At 43.0% G+C, this 20,033-nt stretch overlaps 1 long non-coding RNA gene across 1 annotated transcript in view; it reads left to right on the plus strand.

The window, feature by feature from the left end:
- Window positions 1-14,014, plus strand: part of LOC134158082 (uncharacterized) — a 173,080-nt gene extending 159,066 nt beyond the window's left edge. Inside the window, exon 3 of the long non-coding RNA XR_009962581.1 lies at window positions 11,911-14,014. This is a non-coding gene — a long non-coding RNA (uncharacterized LOC134158082). The remainder of the gene's footprint in view (window positions 1-11,910) is intronic.
- Window positions 14,015-20,033: the final 6,019 nt, after the last annotated feature.

The following is a 20,033-nucleotide window of genomic DNA, read 5'->3' on the forward strand; positions in this document are numbered from 1 at the left end:
AAGATTAAAAATGCTGTCTTTATAGTTTTTTTCTTTCTCCTCTTTCCAAAGGCATGAAAGTAAAATCAAAAAGCCAGGTTTGTTCAAAGCCGTGTCCAACCTGGCCTTGAGCACTACTAGGGATGGGGCATCCATAGCTACTGTGAGCAACCTGTGCCAGGGCCTCACCAACCTCACAGGGAAGAACTTCTGCCTAACATCTAATATAAATCTGTCCTCTTCCCGTGTGCTCACAGATCTTCCATTGCATATGCTGGCTCCTCCACCACAGAGACTGCGTGCAGCAGCCCAGACACTACCCGGTGTTGCACAGGACTGGGTAACACGGGTGGCTTAGCATGAGGGAGTACAGCCCTTATTCTCAGGAGGGATGGGAAATGTTTCTATGCAACCATCTTTCACTTTTCTAACCCATCTTCTTGCCTTCTTCATGATGAGCTCATCCGAATCCAAGCAACATGTAGGGATCTTGTGGCTCTGTAAATGCCAAGAGCTTTTTATTCCACATTTGCCAGCCCTTCACAGGTTTTCTGGTGCATCAGTGCATTTTGCAAAGCTGTTTCCAGCTCTTTTCTGGCTGTTGCAGAACACAAGACAAATTATCAAGGATTCAAAATAGCACAAAAGGTGTCACTTGATACTTATTAGTCAGCCAGATATTTCATTATGATACCACATATCTTCTACTATTTAAGGAAGCAGAAACATACACGTTTCATATTTGCAAGCTTTTTCAGACACATACCAAATAACCCAATGACCAGAGGATCCAAACACTTGACTACCTTCCTTCCCTCCACCCCACTGTCCGTTTATCCCCTGCCTCCCCAAAAAGATAAAAATAACCCAACATATGAGCTGCAATTTGATGCGAGGTTTCCAGCAGCTATGGGGATGTGCAGAAGGAAGGCAGCCAGGTAGCCTAGCAACAGGGTGCAGCTATTTGAGCCTGGTCCAGACAAAAAGCAGAGGAGGGCTGATTTTCCTGGGGATGACAGCAATAGCAGGATGAGGGAGAGTTTTCCCTTCATGCCCCAAAAGCAGGCAGCATCCAGGGTTGTGCTAGCATTTACATCGCTACCTTGCTGCTGGTTGTTCTATGGGGCAGAAGGGCTTGCAGGTTATCTGCCTGAATCTCGGAGTGCTAGTAATGTACCACTTGCATGAGTGGGGTGGAAAGCAAGACCTGAAAGGTGTTAGGACTGGGGAGGAGAGAGTTACACCTTCAGAAAAATGCCTGTGTCATCAGAGCATCTTATAATGGTCCCTATATGCTCTGTGTTACCAGGACAATTTGTTTCTAATTGCATCCCTCACACACAGAGCAAAAATTCACATGATGACTAGAGGGAATCGTCTGCAATTTATGGTTTTAGCCTGCATCCTTGCAACGCCATGGGGCTTTTGTTGGAAGCTTCAGCGGTGCTTTGTCAAGCCCTGGCATCGCATCCTGACAGGGCTGCCCTTTCAAACTGACTGCATGGCAACTCTTCAATGTCCCTTAAATCACACCTGGCCCTTCTTTTAAATGATGGGCTCTTCAAGCCTGCAGCAAAGGCAGCATTTCCTACCACCTCAGCCTGAGCAACAGGTGAGGGCTGGAGCCTTTCCAGTGATTCTGACTGGTGGCTGTTAGCTGCTTCATCCCACCAGGTTTCAGTTCTGCCGTTTGTGAAGAACAATGATACTTCCCTTCATGAGGCATTCTGTGAGCTAGACACAGCTCCTATAAAACACCTATAAAAATGCAAAGCATGGCTATGATTTATTTAACAGCTTTTCCACCCTCGTCCTCAGCCTCTTCATTACCAAGATTGACAACTCTTCTGAATGCAGAAGCAGACAACATGTGGGTTTCCTGAAATGAGCCCGAGCTCCCCCCCCGCAGGGAGAATGCAGGTTGCAGGCTGGCTCCGAGGCAACAGGAAAGGAAGACTCTGCTGGGAAGGAGCTTTGGCACATTAGCAAAGGGATGCCCCGATTCAAATGAGGCACCTTTGTCCCAGGGTATAATTCTGTGTGCAGGAGGGCAGCAGCTGGAATTAGCAGATACGCTGGCACAGCTCATTCCTTGTGACTGCAAGGCACAGCCTAGCACAAACTGCAACCCGAATCTGTTGCAAGAGGGAGGGACATGGACAGAGAGGCACCATGAGAGCAGGACAAACCTTGACATGACAGTGGATTTCAAACCAAGGAGAGGGGTCTCTTTTCTAGACAGATTGGTCAATTTATCATTTTCACTGTCAATTAAAGTAGCCTGCTGAGGGGAAGACTTCACTGTCAGGATCAATAAGGGACCTTCTTTCCTTTCCATCCTTACTGTGACCAGTTTTACTCTCATCTAAATGCAAATCTATTACCAGCCTATAAATAAAAGTCTCAAATAAAAGGGGCAAGAGAAGTCCATGGACTTGTATATACAGGTGACTGCTTCCCTAAAGCCAACGCTATTAATAATGCCCCACATCAGCCTGTGTACTTTGGAGCTGAATCCTGCTGAACAGGATGAGAGGTATTTTAAATGATCTATACACTCCTCAGCAGGGACTTCCTTGCATTGATCTGTAAAGATGGGCATTTCATTTCCATAATTTGTCTCCAGTAGGTTTCCCTCCGAGTTCTCTAGATGTATTTGCAATCGGCACTCATTTGTATTTCAAAATGCTTTTCAACCCAGACAGGAGAATTTGTAAACGGCTTATATATGTGTGTATGTGTGTTTTGTGAAAGGCTTTATCTGAAGTCTTTCAATGAAGGCTATTATTTTAAAGTTAAGCATCTAGATAAATACCTTTTCTTCACTTTATTGCCAATATAGAAGACCAGGCTCTTATGGACACATGACATTCCCTAGGACATAAGCAGGGGATACTGCTGTGTGGTATGTTGTCCTTCCATTCATACCAAGACCCCAGCACTCATCTGCGCATCTCTTTTCTTCCCTTCTTCCCCAACATCTCCTCTCTGCTACTGCTGAACAAAACTGATGCAATTCTCCACACAGATAGCCACTCCTGTAGCCTTGAGAGCAGCACTGACTGACAAAACAAACTCACCTCTTCTGACCTGTAGAATGGCTTCATATATTTCATAAGAAAAGCCCAAAAAGCAGTGAAGCAGGCAACTCTGCAGTCTGTTTCACCCTGATTTAACATCAGATTTTAGGTCTGAAATGTCATCAAGTTAAGCATATAATGATAAAGCTAGGTCCCATGGCAGAAAAGCATTTAAGCATGCACTTTAATTTAAGCATATGAATAATCTTACTGGCTGTGTATGGAAATAAAATTTCAGAAAGAAACATGATCATGATATCCATGAGAAAGTACCAGCCAAAAATGTTAGTGTTACTGAGTTAGTAGCCCAAAGTATTAGCGTGTAAACAAATCAGGAAATTGCATACATAAATCATTATCTTAAGCCTTTACAGGGGAAATTATTCAAGTACAGATGCAACTGCAGCAACTACATGAGCACCATGCTCCTGCCAATGTGTCTGAGCGAGCTAAAAATCCAGGTGTTTTACCTTTTAATTGTTATACCAACATCAACACAGATACCCAAAGTGAAGTCTACACATCCCTTGCTGGCCATTCGCTTCTGCTGCAGCACATCCTGAAGTCTTAAGTAAAACTGCAGCTTCATTCCCAGGGGACAGAGACTGAAATGCAATTTCAGTAGTTTGTCTTTTCCATATTTGTTGCTTCAGCAGTCTGTCTGTCAAGTCTCTGCAAGGCTGGTTCTGCAGTTTAAGGAAGATTTGGAGGCTCTCTGCCTCGTCCCCCTCCCAAAAAGGGGCCCAGAGTTGCGTGATGAATCTCCTCTTTCTATACCAGGAGTGTCACCTGAAGTGGGGAGAAACCCCCACTGGTTTCTTCAGCACAGCCCCTTCTCTGACTCACTGAAGAGCTGCCCTGTGTTTCAATGCTGCTACACCTACAGCACCACCAAGCCCCATGGAGGACCCTGCTCTTGTCCTGATCTCACCCACAGCCAACACCAATGCGCAGGGAGTTAATCTGGAGGGTTTTAACGTTTGCCCTCCATCATGCTAGATTTGCTCTCTGGCTTTGTTTTCTAAGCCCTTGTTTAGCAGCATCACTTCTCCATCCTTTAGTCACTTGCCTGATAAAGCCGTCCCAAGCCCCATCATACGCTCAGTTCTCTGACACACAGATTTACCAACAGCTACAAATAAATGCACCAGCTTTGCTTTTCTGGAAGGGATTAGTGTGCTTCCAGAAGAATGTCAAATCCATGAGCCGGCCCCTTTGTTCTGCTCCACTTCATACACATGTGTTTTTGTAGAGCCTTATAAAAAAGAAATGAAAAAAGGGGGTTGGAGGGGAAGAGACAGATTGCTTTGCTGTTGCCTGGCATTATCTCTCCTTGACTTTATCAGGGATGGAGAGGATGCAGCAGTGTCAAAGCAACTGGATTCTCTGGATGGTGCAGCCATTCTCTATGCTGCGAGTCAGATGTTAATAATTATTTAGCAGTTGAGTGTGCAGAGGGGGGAAATTGAATTTACATGCATCACTACAGTGGCCTTTAAAAGTCTTAGCATGAAAAATGCATGACTGCCCATGCATTATTTATTTGGAAATGAACAGAATTTCTCAAATATCAGACTTGCAGGTCAAGATGGACAAATTTGCCAGAATTAAGCATCATCTCTGTCAGCCCAGTAGCAGATATGAAGGGGAATGGTGCTTCAACATGTAAGGCATTGCTGCTTTGTTGCATAAATCTGGCTTTAGAAGCATGTGCAATGTTTACCCTGACCAGAACTCCCTTGCCAGCCTATGTTTAGCAGAAGAGAGTCATGTTGTTCCGTTCATCATGGATTCAGACTGGGTTCACTCCCTCTTTCCACAATGAAAAACCTTTTAACGTTAAGTATCTCTAGCAGAATCTACTTGTTTTGATCCATTTGTTCCAGGTTTTCTTGTGTTTATTCTGTCATCAGCAAGGCAGCTTGAATACAACCTTGAGGCTCTCAGTTGACAAATGTCCCACAAATTCTCTCCATCTCTCTCTTTTTGCCTTTCCAATTGTAATTCTTGTTTGAAAATAATTTTGTGCAGTCTCTAGTCCAGCTGTCTCCAGAATACCAATGAAGTACATCTGAGGCAGCAATTCCATTTTCGCTAGCTGGCCTCATCCAGTATTAGGCAGTGTGCAGACCCTACCAAATACATACTTCGCTCTCTATATGCACAGGCATCCATTCATTGCTCCCAGCATGCCAGTACCCCTACAGACCAAACTTCTAAGTAAAATCATTGTTGCCTGACAGTGCATCCCAGTGGCTAGGGAAGAGCTGGACCATGGAAGGTGGGATAGCTCTGTGTGCAGAGCACCCAGCTCCAAGCTCCAGCCCAGCATTACCAAACCATGTTAGCTAATGAATGGGGAAACATCCAGTCACTCTGTGGGCTCTCATTCTGGAAAGATAAATCAGAAATGTCTGGAGTTCTTTCTCTGTCATGACTAGAAAGCCATGAAGACAGGCACACATAATTCTTTTGTGCAGCTTAGCATCTTATTAGAAAGAAGCACGTTTAACTTGTGGGAAGGTCTCTTTACCGAGTCAGTTAACCCATTTGCCTTTGAACTCTACTGGGGACACTCTTGACTTAGGAGGGGTGAGCTACAAGGTTTGAAGTCTAATAAATATCTACCTATTATTCAGTGATGGGAGGAACAGATCTGCAATCACTATATTTTCCTTGCATATATTGAGTTTTGAGAGAAGTGCCTCTCTGTTCCTGCTGCTCCAGGGAGTGTCCCCCAGTGGGATACTGTTGAACAGGGCAGAGAGACCCAAGCCACCCCAGCAGGACCTAACAGAGACAAATGGCCTGGGGGCATGAGGAGGGAGAAGGATATGAAAGGGGATGAGCTGAATGGAAATCATCACAATTTCCATGGCAAGAGCCAAGCAGGGCAGAAAAGCAAAAAAAAGCAGCTGGAGAGTGAAATGGAGACAAAGCAATTTGGGGAAAGGAGAGGCTACTAAGTGCAGGCTGGAAGAGCATAGCCCTTCTTTCTTTGGCTCACTCCCATCACATGTGGGGACATAACGCTTGGGGGATAGATATGTCACAGGAAGGAACAGCAAACGCCTTGTGTCCTCCCACTCTGCCCCTTCTTTGTGCAGGGGGGTTCGTATCATGAACTCTGGTTCTGCACTCAGGAAATAAAAATAAGGTTGTATGACACAGGCACAACCCCTGCCACGTGCCAAGCTTGGTACACTGTTATTCCTCTATAAGGTCAGAAAGATGTTCCTCACCACCCTCCCCCTCAGAAGTGCCGTAAGTGCATAATACACATCCTACAAGTACAGAAGCATCTCAGGAGCAATCTACTCTGGAGCTTGCTGGAAAATTGCTGTTTGCTGTAATGGTACTCATGGGAGCACTGCTCTCTAATATTTGTTTAAAGCAGACTGGTAAAAGTAAAGTAATGCCCTTACTTTCTGAATGAAGGCTGCTCCCCACAACATTGGGCAAAATTGAATTGCTGGAAAAAATAGCAACGAATTCCCCTGCTCCAGAGTGAAGGATCCTAATCCAATCAAAGCATACAGATAGAGGAGTGAAGCTTATATAGGATGCAAATGACGTCTACAGTTGTTATTGGGTATGATGCTTATAGCAGGGTTGACTGCCTAAACCTGAGCTGGGGTTTGGCTTGTTTTGTTGCCTGGTTAGGATTTTGTTTGTTTGTTTTTAAAACAGATGCATGATCTTATGAGAACCTCTGAAGAGAGAGAAAACATCTGCAGTGGCAGCAGCCAAAGCCTAGATGAGTAGAAGCACTTTTGGCGTCTCAAGCTCTAAATGCCTTTAGGAAGCACTCTGGTGGGAAAGTGCTGCCAAGGTAATATCACTTGACATGCACGAACTTCTATAATGAAGCCGGTGGGAGAAAGAGGAATATAGGACTGCCTGAGATAAGCTAGAGGCACTGAGTGTCTGCCTGCCTCATGTATATAGTGTTAGTGAGTGGATGGAGTGATGGGAAGGATGTTGCTCCACCGTTCATACCTCCCAGCAAAGGGCCAGGGAAGCCTGAGCAGCCTCTACTGCCCTTCATCCACCTCCCAGTATCAAGCAAATAATAATCCCCCATGGCTAAGATACCTCCTTTTACTCTGAGGCTGCTGCTTTTCCACGCCCAGTCCTCTGCTTCGTAACAGTCAGTTTGATGAAGGTGACATAGCTCATCCATAGAAGCATTTTTTTCTTTTGAAAATTGAATTTGCTCAGTGTCTGACTCTCCTTTTGTACAGCTGCACACTTAGACAGTCTCACTGAAGCCTGAGCATGTCTACCCTCACTCATACAAAGTGGTGTCTTTTTATACAAGGTCCCTCAGTAGCACTCTAGCCCTTCTCTGCCTTAATAACAGCAGCAAAACTCAGCCCTGGAAATCTCCCATGCAAGGAAATAACCATGTGTGAATCTTAGCATTAATGTTTGTGAAGTGCTTTGAGATCCCAGCAGGGAAATTGCATTACAGTGAAATATAAAGCTACACAGATCCCTACAACCTTGCAAGCAATCGCCAAGTGATCTGAGAGGCATTTTGTTCTTCCCCAGCCTCTTAGTTTATCTGTGCAAACTATGGTTCACTCGGTACAAGATCATCTTCAGTTCAGTTGTAAGGAATATCTTCATACCACTTCCAGGCAGGAAGAGGGCAGATAATAGATTATAATGCAGAATCTTTTGTTGCTCAAGTCATATTTATCATTAATTCAGCTGCCATTTACAGATGCAAAGAGAGAACTAAAGTGACTGTCCTTAAAAAATATATTGCTTGAAATAATTCTGGTCATTGTTGTTCCTACTGCACACTGTTGTGTTCATTGTTATCAGAGTGGCTCTGTGAAATTGCCATGGATGTACGAGGCTATTTTCATAATTCACTTTTGACACACACTCTGGACTGCTGCTTTTACAGTGGACTTTTGCTGCTTGCATTTAATCATTTGGGTTGTATATTGCTTTCTCTGCATTCTTATCACAACAAGCAATCATCCCAGAACAGGAATATATCTCTCCTGAATTCGGTACTTCTGCACACTCCAAGCAGGTGTGGATTCATGAATTCTCGATGTGCCTTGATTTATCCTTATGGACTGCAACCATTTTAGAAGCATTCAGTGTTGCATACAGAGCTTACCCTGGTTTCTTTCAGAGCTGTGTTTTATTAGGTTACAGTGAATAACAAAATCCTGAAAACCAGCTTTTGGGGGAAAGATTTCTTACAGCACTTTGTAATTTCTGTAACAACTTCCATATGGATGTCTCTAAATGTACACTAACAAATGAGGTTTGTGGCACTCCTTGGAGGTGTTTAAATATTATTATTCTCATTTTACGGGTAGGGAATTTAAATAATGAGGAGGAGAGGCGACATATCTAAGGTTGTGCTGTAAGTACATTGGAAAAGATAGAGTAACATGAAATCAAATATAGCTCTGACTTACTAAATCTCACTTCATTAATTTGAGCTACAAATGATGCATCCTTCTTATGCAGAGGGCTGTACATTAATGTACCACCACTGGGGCTTTTTTCTGAGGATCAAAAGGGCTATGAGCCATGTTGACCTTGGTTGGAGCTCTACGCCTTGACTGCTGAGTGGCTGGAAACACAGAAAAGAGTTTTCTTTATTTGAAAGTGTAATTTCTAATGTAAAAAAAAAAAAAAAAGTCCTTAGTCATTCCAAAAATGTTTCTTTCATCCATTTCAAGAAACGGATGTTCCTCTGCTGCCCTGGAGATCTCTGGCAATGAAAAGCTGGGGCTACCTGCACACATGGCCTTTTGAACTCTGCATAGCTGAACACTTGTTTATGTCCCTGCAACCAGAGTGAATTAGCTGACTTGAATTTCAGAGCTATTCCTTTTGTGTCCACCTCTTACTAACCTTTAATTATGCCTTCATGCTCACTCTCACAGGCCCTGTAATTGACCACAAATTTAGTTGTGTGGCCCAAATCAAAGGCAAAGGCACATAACTATATTAAGTTCAATTATCTTGTGCTACAGTTCCCCTGCAAAGTGAGCTGCTTCTGGTAGACCTTATTATTAGACAGGTGGTTATTCAGTGCTAAAGTCGCTTTAGTTGTGCTTTTTCCTCAAAATAACACTAACGGGTCATCAGCATCACAGAGGATTGTAGCGTTGGAGACAATAAGGCAGCCAAATCTCATTGCATGCCTGTGATCAGGGCCTGAAATTCATTAAAAAGAAGTAGTTGATGGTGGACTACGGTTTTATCTACTTTACAGCCAGTTCTTTTGGATGGTCTAACATCTGAGCCTATCAAAGTTTTGCAATGTTAATTAAGTCATCTAATGCCCTGTTGAATTAATATGCATTTCACAGATGAAAATGGAGCCCTCAAAATTCAGTTTGTCTAAAGCAAGTCTGAGCATTAGTGGCAAAGGATCATAAAAGCTAGAGAGGGCAAAAGACTGTAAGAACATTGAGTCACTCTTCTTTTGATGGAGGATAATTCTTAAAGAAGAATAGGCTAATGTGCAGTAGAGGTTTTAAAATACCATTAAAAAAAAATAGAAAAGTCTTAGGGACATTTTTGCATGGTTCTAACTAGGAAATCAATCTGTTCCCTTGTTTTATATCTAAAAAAGTGCCATAGAAATAAAACATCTATATAAACATGGGGAATTGTGTCAGGTAGAGTGATTAGGGAACTTCTTGTTATGTGAAAGATGAATCCTACCTTCCAAATAGCAGTAGAGATTTCAGCAGCTAGCAGGCGATTTCTGAATTGCACAAAGTTTTCACAGCTGAGTTTCCCAAGGAACAGCCAAACTGATATAGGTCCTTGTATTGAACAGAAACAATCAAGCAAACCAAAAGCCCCAGAGCTGATGTTTTTCCTCCCCAGTAAGCCACATGAAGCAAGGAAGTTGTACACGCACTTGACTCTGGGTGAGTGAATGGTACATACTGGAGCCAGGTGAGGGATGGTGGTCCTTGCCAAATTGGGATCAATTACCAGTTTGCACCTGTTACAGACATTCTTCATCTCTGCTGTCTTTTCAGATAGGTAGCTGTTGCTGGGAGTCAGAGATGCTTCTGCTGTTTGTTAAAAGCTATTGCGGTGTGTGGCCAAGCAGTGCTTTTTGTATATCAGCTAGAAGCACCTGCAAGGTACAGCTGTATTTCCCACTGCGCACCATTTTGCTGTGCTGTGAAGTATCACTCAGATTTATTTTTTTTAATAAACATCACACATATGGAAAAAAACGCACATGGAAAATGTTGCTGTTTTCATTGACACAGTCTAATGCAGTGACTTTAAAGAGAGAGATAAGGAAATTGTATCACTATGTCAAAACTGAATTTGGTAATGGAATCAGAAAATAATCGCAGTTTAAGAGAGAAATGCTTCAAATTCCAAGAATAAAGGGCACCTTATTATGAGCTGAAGGTCTATGAATAATCCATTATCTGGAATCTGCAGAGGATTCAATAGGAAAGACATTCTTGTATTACCTTTATACTTGCTGGAATTCAATTTCATTTTGTATTCTTCTTTAACTTTAAAATATTGATGTTTACATCACTACTACACCAAGGTGCCAAGGCTGGTAATGGGAAGACATTGGACTGCAGCTAACATGAAAATTAGGAGAAAAACAAGTTCTCCTTTAGGAGATTTATGGCTCCCAGTGGTTTTGTGATGTGAGGTGGCTTGTACTGCTTGAGAAAAAATCTTATGTTTTTACAGCTCAGGATGTGAATCAGTTTTGGATTTTAGACCTTGACAAAAACAGTCTTGCACTTTCTTCTTAATTTCCTTACAGTCAATGTTTTTGGCCAGGATAGTCCCTGAATCTGCAGTGCTAGGAAGTGTCATCTGTCTGTCAGAACTTGAGTAATTAAATTGTGTGATACAGATCAAACCTCCCAACCTGCCAACTGCTGCCAGGAGGCTCAGCCGCACCGCAGGCAGGATATATCCCCACATTACTGGAGTTAACCCCAGACACAACACAGTAGTCTGAGCATGAACTCAAGCTCCTGACTTTCCAAGGGACCCTGTTGCAGGGGGCTAAGCCCAGCAAAAAGGAGGCAGCCCCCAAGGACCTACAGTCAGCAGGCACAACCAGCCCCCAGGTGAACACTTCCTAACCCTAAACCTGAGCAACTGTGGGAGTAGAGCATATCAGTTCACCTCATCTTGATTTAAAGCCAGGATTTCTGGACTCTTGATCACTTGTTCCAATGGTAAAGTGGTTTTGCTGTTAAAAAAGAAATAAATAATTTAAATAATCTTATTTCTAATTTAACCTTTTCTGAATTCAACTTCCAGCAATTTAATACCTTTGACTTTTAGAATAAAGAACCCTTTTGTATTAAATGTTCTTCCTATGTAGGTACCCACAAACTGTGATTAAATTGTTTCTTAATCTTCTTTCAATAAGCTTAATTGAACATCATAGTATAGTTGAATCTCCCAAAAAGGGCCACCTATCAATAACTGATTTTCCAAAGAATCTTAAAGCCACAAGAACAAAATGTCCCAGTTCTTCCCTCCTCTGTTTTTCTTCTTGTCTCTATTAAAACCAAAATATGTGGCAAGCAAACTGTCTTCTGCATGTGTAGTTGAAGCTCCTTTCCAAGGCAAGCTGATGATAATGACAAATCAAAATATTAAAAGTCCTCCACGGTGCCAGGGAGCTCTTGGCACTGAATTCAAAATGAATCTGAATAATGAAAGCAATTTAATAAATTCTGAGATATGTCGATAGGAGATATCCTCCAAGATATCTTCGTAGAGCTATTAAATGCTACCTGGTTATCTATTATCACTTTCACAAATTATAATTGCTTTTCCCTCTTTATGGCTGTTTTAGGAGATTGCTATTCCTCTTCCACAGCAGCAGGTGGGCTCTTTGCTGTGTGCTCCCCCTCCTCACTGCCAGCCGATGCTGCCTGTGGGCCAGCAGAGAGGAGGGAGCATCTTCCCCAATCCAAGAGGAATCTACTGGAGATATTCCCACACTGAGGTGTCCTCTGGCTGCTCACCTCGTACCCCCAACACCTGCCCACCTCTTCCTGGAGTTCCTTGGACCAGGGACCATTCACCTGGCTGCATTGTCAGAGAGGAGTTAACAGTTTCTGGCAAATGCAAGGGCCAGGAATAGAGCTGCAATTACTGTGTTATTTCAAGCTTTGTAATCTGATGGGAGCTAACGCCTGTTATTTTACGTTCAGTTTCCTCCTATGGAGTCAAGGACTAGGAGGTGCTTTCTTCTTTTCCCTGGTGAGATCTTTGCAAAACTCTCTCTTTTCCTGTTCACACTGCAAGCACCACCAAGCCATCAAACGCTAGGTGCTCCTGCCTCTGTGTAATCCTAGGTTAAATGCACAATGTGATCTAAGGGGATGTAAACAGATGTCCCTCTGGTGCAGCAAGAGTTTCTATTCCCAAGGCAGCTACAAAGCTCAGCATATTACAGTTTCCAAAATCATCTAAAACTTGTCAGACATTTTACTGATGCCTCAGAAATAGGGGTATCTACCCAGCAGCCTGCTCACCTGTACCACTGATAATCAATCCCACACTGCATTGCTTAAGACGCTTGCAGAATAAACACTACAAGAAAATCCCCAGCCCAGCTGGGGGTCTCTGATGAATACAGCTGGTGCAGACATCTCCTGGTAGAAGACTTCTTAATATTTTTTTATTATTTTTTTTTTTTTATTTTAAAAGGAGTGCAGTACAAGCGATGTTTCAAACAGGAAATTTGGGATGTCCCTCCACAGTTGCCTTGTGCACTCCTTGGCAGTACTGTGAAACACTACCAGCGACAAATGAGAAACGCAGAAAATGAGCAATGGTGAGCTAAAGCTTGAGTGTCAACTTTGCTTTGTCATTTCTTCCACTGCCTTTGTCAGTCATTTTGCCAAGGTGTCAAAAGCTACAGCATTAATGTGTATGTGGAGTTACACCCCATCTTACGTGTGTATGTCTGATTTGAACACATTCGCTGAGAATCTGCTTCCCTGTGAATCCCTTCACATACATCCTCCTGCTTAAGCTATGGATAGGAGCGGAAATAGTATCTGTGTGACAGCTTTGAACAGATGGAAAATACTGCTGTCAATGTCTCAATTATTAAGCTTCTGTGTATTCCCACAAATTGCTGCCGTGCTCAAAAGAGCAAAATATATGTACTAAGCCTTTTGCCTAGACCTTCAGGAGTTGCTGGGTTTTGAGTTCTTAGTTCTGCAGAGCATTACTTAGAGAGGCCAATCCTGTAATTATTGATATTATCTCTTTGACATCTTTACTTCTTCCTAAATCTCTGACATAAATACATCCCCAAACAAATGTCTCTTGCTTTTCCACTACCATTTTTAAGTACTGCCAGAAGGCATGCTGCAGGCCATCACCAAAATAAAACATTAATTGCAAGTAGAAGTTTTCAGTGGAAAAGCCTTGATGGAAGAAAAGGTACTTCGGTTGCCAGTGGGAGTCCATGGAACTGCAAGTCTCTGGGCCTTGTAACTGTGAAGCCCCAGGTGGTTTTGAGGGGAGAGACTTCACAGTTGTGTGCATAAACACACAGAGCAGAGAACATAATCCCATAATCTGATTATGTCTGCTGCTTAGCTGCCAAGGAATTGCCCACATTACAGCAGTTGCCAGGTCAATGAAACTCTAGTCTTTGGTGTATATGTAAGAGAAACCCAAAGGATGTCAGTGAAACTCCTTTTGAGTTTGATGTTAGGCATGTGTTTAACTGGGCCTTACACTGGAAAAACATCTGTAAAGATTCAAAAAGTCAAAGTTGTATTGCTCTGAAGAGCTTAAGAGTATTGGGAATAAATTTCGGGAACATATGGTCACTGCACATTGGTTTCTTCTTTTCTTGCTAATGTCTCTGGTTGCCCATTCATCTTATAATTAACAAACCCACTGGGATAAATCATTGTTTCCAGCAGCTTAGCATATAGTTCTTGGGACAATGGTGTGGAAACTCAGTACAATGCTGTTTGTCAGCTATTTCTCATACTCTGACAGCCAAATAAATATCCCTGGAAAGTGTTGCTGCTGGTGTTCAGTAAAGTTGTTGCAAACTTATTGGGCTGCTATAAATTCTGAATTACCCTACTATGCCTCAATAGGCTGTTGGACCTGGCAGGAGACTGTTATGTCTCCACTACTCAGCCTCATCTATGCGATATCGATTATTTATGCTCCAGCTGCCCTAAAAATAAAGCACTTGGTAAAGTGAGAGAGAAAATCAGTATTCCCAAGAAAATGGCTGAAGTGGGTCCAGCTTGTGGTTCCTTCACACTGGGGGTCTCTTTCGGGAAGTAAATATTTCAATCTGTTATCCTAAGGGAAGTGTTAGGTCACAAGCTTAACTCTGAAAAAGCTTAAATGGATTTAAGAAGCTGGATTTTCTGATTGAGGGAATTGAGGGAAAATAGAAGGTGGGAGGAAAAAACCAGTATTGAGGAGTCCAAAAGAATAAAAGAGAGAGAAAGCAAAAAAATAAAGCAAGTCACACAGAAGAAATACAGAACTGCAAGGAGGAATAAGAAGTTAGGTATTAAATTAGGAAGGAGAATGCAGATATAGTTGAGTTGAAATAAGAGTAGCACAGACCAAAACCTCCTCCCCCACCCAGATTGGAAATAACAATCAAAGACATTGCACCCCTGTCTTAAACTTGGGTTAATATTCTAGTGAGTCAGAATAAATTATTTGTACCCTACTCCATGTAAATACTTCACGTTTTCCTGATATGCAACTGGAATGTTTATTATCATCCTTATCATTATTATTATTCCAAGAAGTAGTTGGCTTCTGGGGGAATACTAACAAACCAGATCTGTTCTTTCCATTTCACCTTCATGCTCTGCTTCTGCAGGATGAATGTGGATGCAATCAGAACTCCAACCTCAGCAGGCAAATTCACAGCATCATGAGGCTGCAAGATGTCAAGTCACTTCAGGTACCTGTGGCTGTGGCAAGTGAGGTACTGATGCTTTGATCCCTTTCCAATGCTGCAGTCAGTGAGAGCTGAGAGCATCTCTCCTGCTCCTGCCTGTGTCTTTCTTGCACAGCTAACTAAAGATGGGCATTTAAAATCCCATCTGAGAGGAGTTTGTGCTGCAATATGCTGCTATATTCTGTGCTAGAAATTATGCCGTGCTGCAGAGCAGCACTGTACATCATATCCATGCAAACCCAAAGTGCATGAACAATAAATATAGTAACAGAATTCTTATGCCTTATGTTCAATGATACTTCCAGGGTAGCATGTGCTGTGGGGTAGTGGAAATTGCACTGATAGGATATTCAGGGCTGTATCAAGGGACGAGCAGAGACAACTGCCATCACTTGTGAGGAATGGTAGCTTCTTGCTCTTAGTGGGACCCCAAATTGCCATAGCAGCAGTGTCTTACCTCAGCAAGATGCACTTCTGGTGATACACTCAAGGGCATGGGGAGAAGAGCTGCCCTTGCACCTGCTGGTTGCAGAGGCAGGGGGCATGAGATATCCTAGGACAACAAAGTGCCTTATTATGATATGAAATGATTTCTGCTCTATCACACACCTTGTTGCTCAGCAGTCCTTCACTGCAGGGAACTGCTGGGATTTAGGACTCGAATCCTCATCCACAGCAAGTGCGCCTGCTATTGATGCTTATTCCCCTGAGTCTGTGAAGCCAGAAAGAGTTACTGAAGTTAGGAGGGAAGTAAATTTTCAAATCTTTTGCAGTTCCTTGCCTTGCTGGTTCTCATCAGAACATTTGGGCTTCCTTGGCTGGCTTCGTGCTGGGGTTTACCTCCTCAGGCCGACATGAAAACTCAAAAGGCAGCAGCTTTACTTTGCAAGGGGTTCAGCCCAGGCTGATTAGCAGATCTCCCTTGCTACCCCAGAGGAGAAGGCAGTTTCTGCAAACTGCAGGTAAAAGCCAAACAGGCTGCATGACCTGCTGAGGAAATGCTGAGCATAGGAAGGAATGTGCAGACTTCAGGCAGCAGAAAGCAGAGCTTGTTCTGGGAGCCTGGAAACTGAGGAAGCCTCAAGTAAGCAGAGGCACAGGCGTGAGTAAAGGCAGTTCCCTGTAGACAGAGGGTGATATATGATCCTCCAGTTGCTAGGCTGAAGGCTGGGGAATACAGGTGGTGAAACAGCAAGGGAGCTGAGTGTGTTCAGTTATTAGTCAAGGATCCCTGCAGCTCCGCAGGCTGCAGTGCCGCAGGCAGTGAGCTGCCTGCAGAAGGGAGGAAGAGGGGGAGCGGGGACATAGCAAGGAGGCCAGGAATAGATGGTGCGCGTGGAGCCAGGGGCCTTCATTTCTATACGAACCTTAACTTTCGGGTGCCATGCATGGTATAAACACCAAACACAACTGGGGAAGTGGCAAATACATAGAATTATAGAATGCATAGAATACCCTCAAGCCTTAGGTCTGCCCAGAGCAGCCCCCACTCACCTGGCTCAGAGCACCAGTCAAGGAAGACAAACACACGTGCAGGATCTTTGCCCAGGGGAAGGAATAGAGAAGGACAAAGGAAAGTGTTCCTCTAAACCTTGCATACATGCGGCCAAGAATTTAATTACATGCTATCTTTTGAGTCTGTCCCACACGTTCTCCCTCAGGGGCTGAATTCTTTCCTAATCCCAGTCACCTTGTTTGGATGGTTTAACTCCTTGACTGGCCCAGATGCCTTATCGCTTCTGCCAAGATCCTGTTGCATTCTAAAATTCATGTTTCATGAGAGAAGACTCCTGACGATACAGATGACTTTGTTCAATGAACAAGAGTCATTGGGAAATAAGTAGAACCTGTGAAGAGAAAAATGTCAAATGTCTCATAAAGCTGGAGGATTGCCTGTCACTGGATGTTTGTTTTCTCAAAGGACCTATACTGTGAAGATGAAGTTATCTAGACAAAACAGAGACTCATGTCCAGGGGTGTCTCCCTTCCGTTCCTGGGGGTTTAGTCATCCTTTCATAGCTGCTGGGAAATACAGTCTTGTGAGCATCTGCCGACAGTGACAATCTGCCAATCGCAGCAGGAAAGGGTGGGTGTGCAATGTCAAGATGGGTAATGATGCACAGTTAATCTTTGACATGACAACAGATCTGGGAGATCTTTGGTGGTATCTCATAGGCTAGGATTTGGGGCTATCCCCAAAGGAAAGAGGTTGGATTCCAGCTGCTTTGCTGCTCTTTTTTGAATGTAATTCAGTGTGGCTAAGAGAGATTTATTCCTCACAGGAATTTTGGTGCTTTGGTTTTGAAAACTGCGCAGTTTATTTCCAGCAGTCCTCATCACAAACTCAGCATGTCTGCAAATTTGTCCTTGTTTTGGGTTAAAAAGTAGAAACTTCAGATCTAACTAAAGAAAGGAGCCCTCTGGAGGATTTTCTTTAGGATCCATTAGTGAGCTCTTTCCAAGCAGTGTTTTGGGTGGATGTTTAGCTCTCAACTTATGTGGAGTCTAGTATACCAGAAACTGCCTTTCTCCTGCATGCCCAGAGGTCTATACATTAATCCTCTACTCAGTCAATGCAAAGTCTTTATTACCATTTTGACTTGAGCTTAAGGTTTTGCTGGAACATGGGACAGCAAAGGGAGACAACAAAAATAATATTGATGGGCCAGGAAACATATGTGACCTTTGCATTTGTCACAGCCACTTAGAGAAGTGGGTGCTGTTTGCTTCACAACCATTGCAATACCCTTCACAGGTAGTTAATGTATTCCTCCAGCATATGAAAGAATAATTGGATAGCCACTTTTTTAAGCTCTATGTAACCAACCATATCAAGTTTACCACTAAATGTCACAGTTTATCATAATCTAATCACCAGAGAGCAAGAAAAATGTGCATACTTGTCTCCATCAATAAATGAGTGATTATTTGGACAATAACAAGGTTTATTTTCTTTATTTCCACAAATGTTTGTAGTCTTATGAAGATGCTCTGGAGAAAAGATTATTTATGTTGGCATCCAGGCAGTATAGCAATAGGCGCTTTAAAAAAGCTAAAGAAAGATGTTCATTTAGAAATGATCAGAAAAGTCTTATTAATTTTCATTCTGCAGAAGGTTTCTGGGACATCAGATTATTTACCAGATTAAAAATGCACTGCCTGTTCCATCATCTAGCATGCAAGCCTGATGCACAATAACATCACTGGAAAGCCAATAGCAACAAAAGAGCCAGAATTTCTACTTTAGTTTTTATCTGTAAGATAACACAGCTATTCTCCAGCCAATTGGCCATTCTTCCATGTCCCACTTTTCGATGTTATGTAGCATCAAATGCTGATATTACTAGATAAAACCACTCCACTGACAACGGTAAAAACGTTTTTGATCAGCATCAGAAAAAAAGAAACAAATGTACAAAATTGGCCTCAAGTCTCCAGTATGTTCTAACATGAAGAAAGTTATAGCTTGTCCCCAGGGGGATGTCAAACTGCATCTCTGATGGCTGAGCAAATCTAATGCCACGCGACACCTGTGTGTGCACATGCCTGCCAGGAGACAGGTGTATGCTGTAGTATTTCATACAACCAGATGTCCTCAGCCAAGGCACCGAGTCGCCTGAGCCTCTGATGAGAAAATAGAGATGTCAGGGAAGGAAAACTATTCTCTCCGTAATCCATTTGCCCTTGCAGATAATTCCTCACGCCTCCAGACTGAAGAGTGAACATCTGATGGGCACTCATGCAGTGGCAGCAGCTCGAGGGTTGAGAGGAGGAAACGTATGAAGAAGAGTTGGAAGATATTTTTGTGACAAAAATAGCCATGCATCAGCCTGAGTGAGTGGGAAGGTATAAGGACTCTTTTTCTTTGCTCGAGTGGAAATGCTAATGACAGCAGTCTAGGGAAGCTTTGCCAAATTTGGCCACCAGAGTCTGATTGGTGTTTGCAGGGCAGCCCTGGTTAATGACTTCTAGCTTTACTTGCAGAGAGCTACCAGTCTGAGAGCATTTCCCCTCAATTTCCTTGGAAACACAGGGGAGATGCCACAAGACAGGAACTTCTCTATGATTTCATCACCCACCCTGAGTGTGTATTCAGGGTGACAGACTGAAATCCCTGAGCAGGGAGATCTGGCTTCAGCTCTTCCTTCTCTCTTCACAACATCTGTCTCCTGCCCTGCCCTTTGAAGCTGCTGCATGTCTCTAGACACAAGTTCCCAGCCTTATTGATGGGGAAGAACCAAATGACTTTTTTCATCCCCGCTCTGTTTTATCGTATTACACATGCATGAAGTACTTAGCAACAAAAAAATCTGGATCTTTTCATTGCTGCTGTAACATAAGAAGATGACAGTTCCATGTATTTCTTCCTAAGGTTTGCTGTGACTTTCTGTGACTCTGGTTTTATTCCAGGCACTGAGCAAGGACTTGTGCTGGAACATAAGGAGAGCCATTACTCCCTAAAAAAAGGTTAAATGGAAACTAAGGCTAATTGAAATCTGGGTCTTGTGCAGGATTGCCACTTCATGACTTGGGTCTATAGTTGTGGAGATCTCCTTTGAAAATGTCCTTTAACCCCTTTAAAATACTAATTTTAAAGCTTCTGTTAGCTGACATTTCTGTAATACATCACTGCAAAATATCTTCTTAATGGCTTCTGGCAGTTCATGGTATCTTGGTGACCTAAATGTTGCTTTTGTGCAACAGTGTTCTGCAAACAGCAAATGCTCTGGATTATTTTGCATTTCCTATAGCCCTGCTGCTCAGAAGAGGGGAGGGGGAAATAGCAACAGCAGCAGGCACCTAATCGGGGGACAGGATGTGGGGAACAGGAGGGAGGGAACAAGCTGGAGAAGATGGATGGGTGCAGGAGGCACCATTTCTGTGAAGGGAGAGTTAAATTCCAAAGTTAAAGGGAACTGGATGGCAAATAGACTCAAGATGTCCTCTTGTGTCTGCTACCAGAAACATTGTTGGGGTAGATGAGTGCCCTTGCTGCCTATTGCTCCTTGGCA

The sequence above is a fragment of the Pezoporus occidentalis genome, unplaced genomic scaffold (genome assembly GCF_034315485.1).
Source record: "Pezoporus occidentalis ecotype Australia unplaced genomic scaffold, CSIRO_AGI_Poc_V1 ctg124, whole genome shotgun sequence".
NCBI classification, from domain to species: Eukaryota; Metazoa; Chordata; class Aves; order Psittaciformes; family Psittacidae; genus Pezoporus; species Pezoporus occidentalis.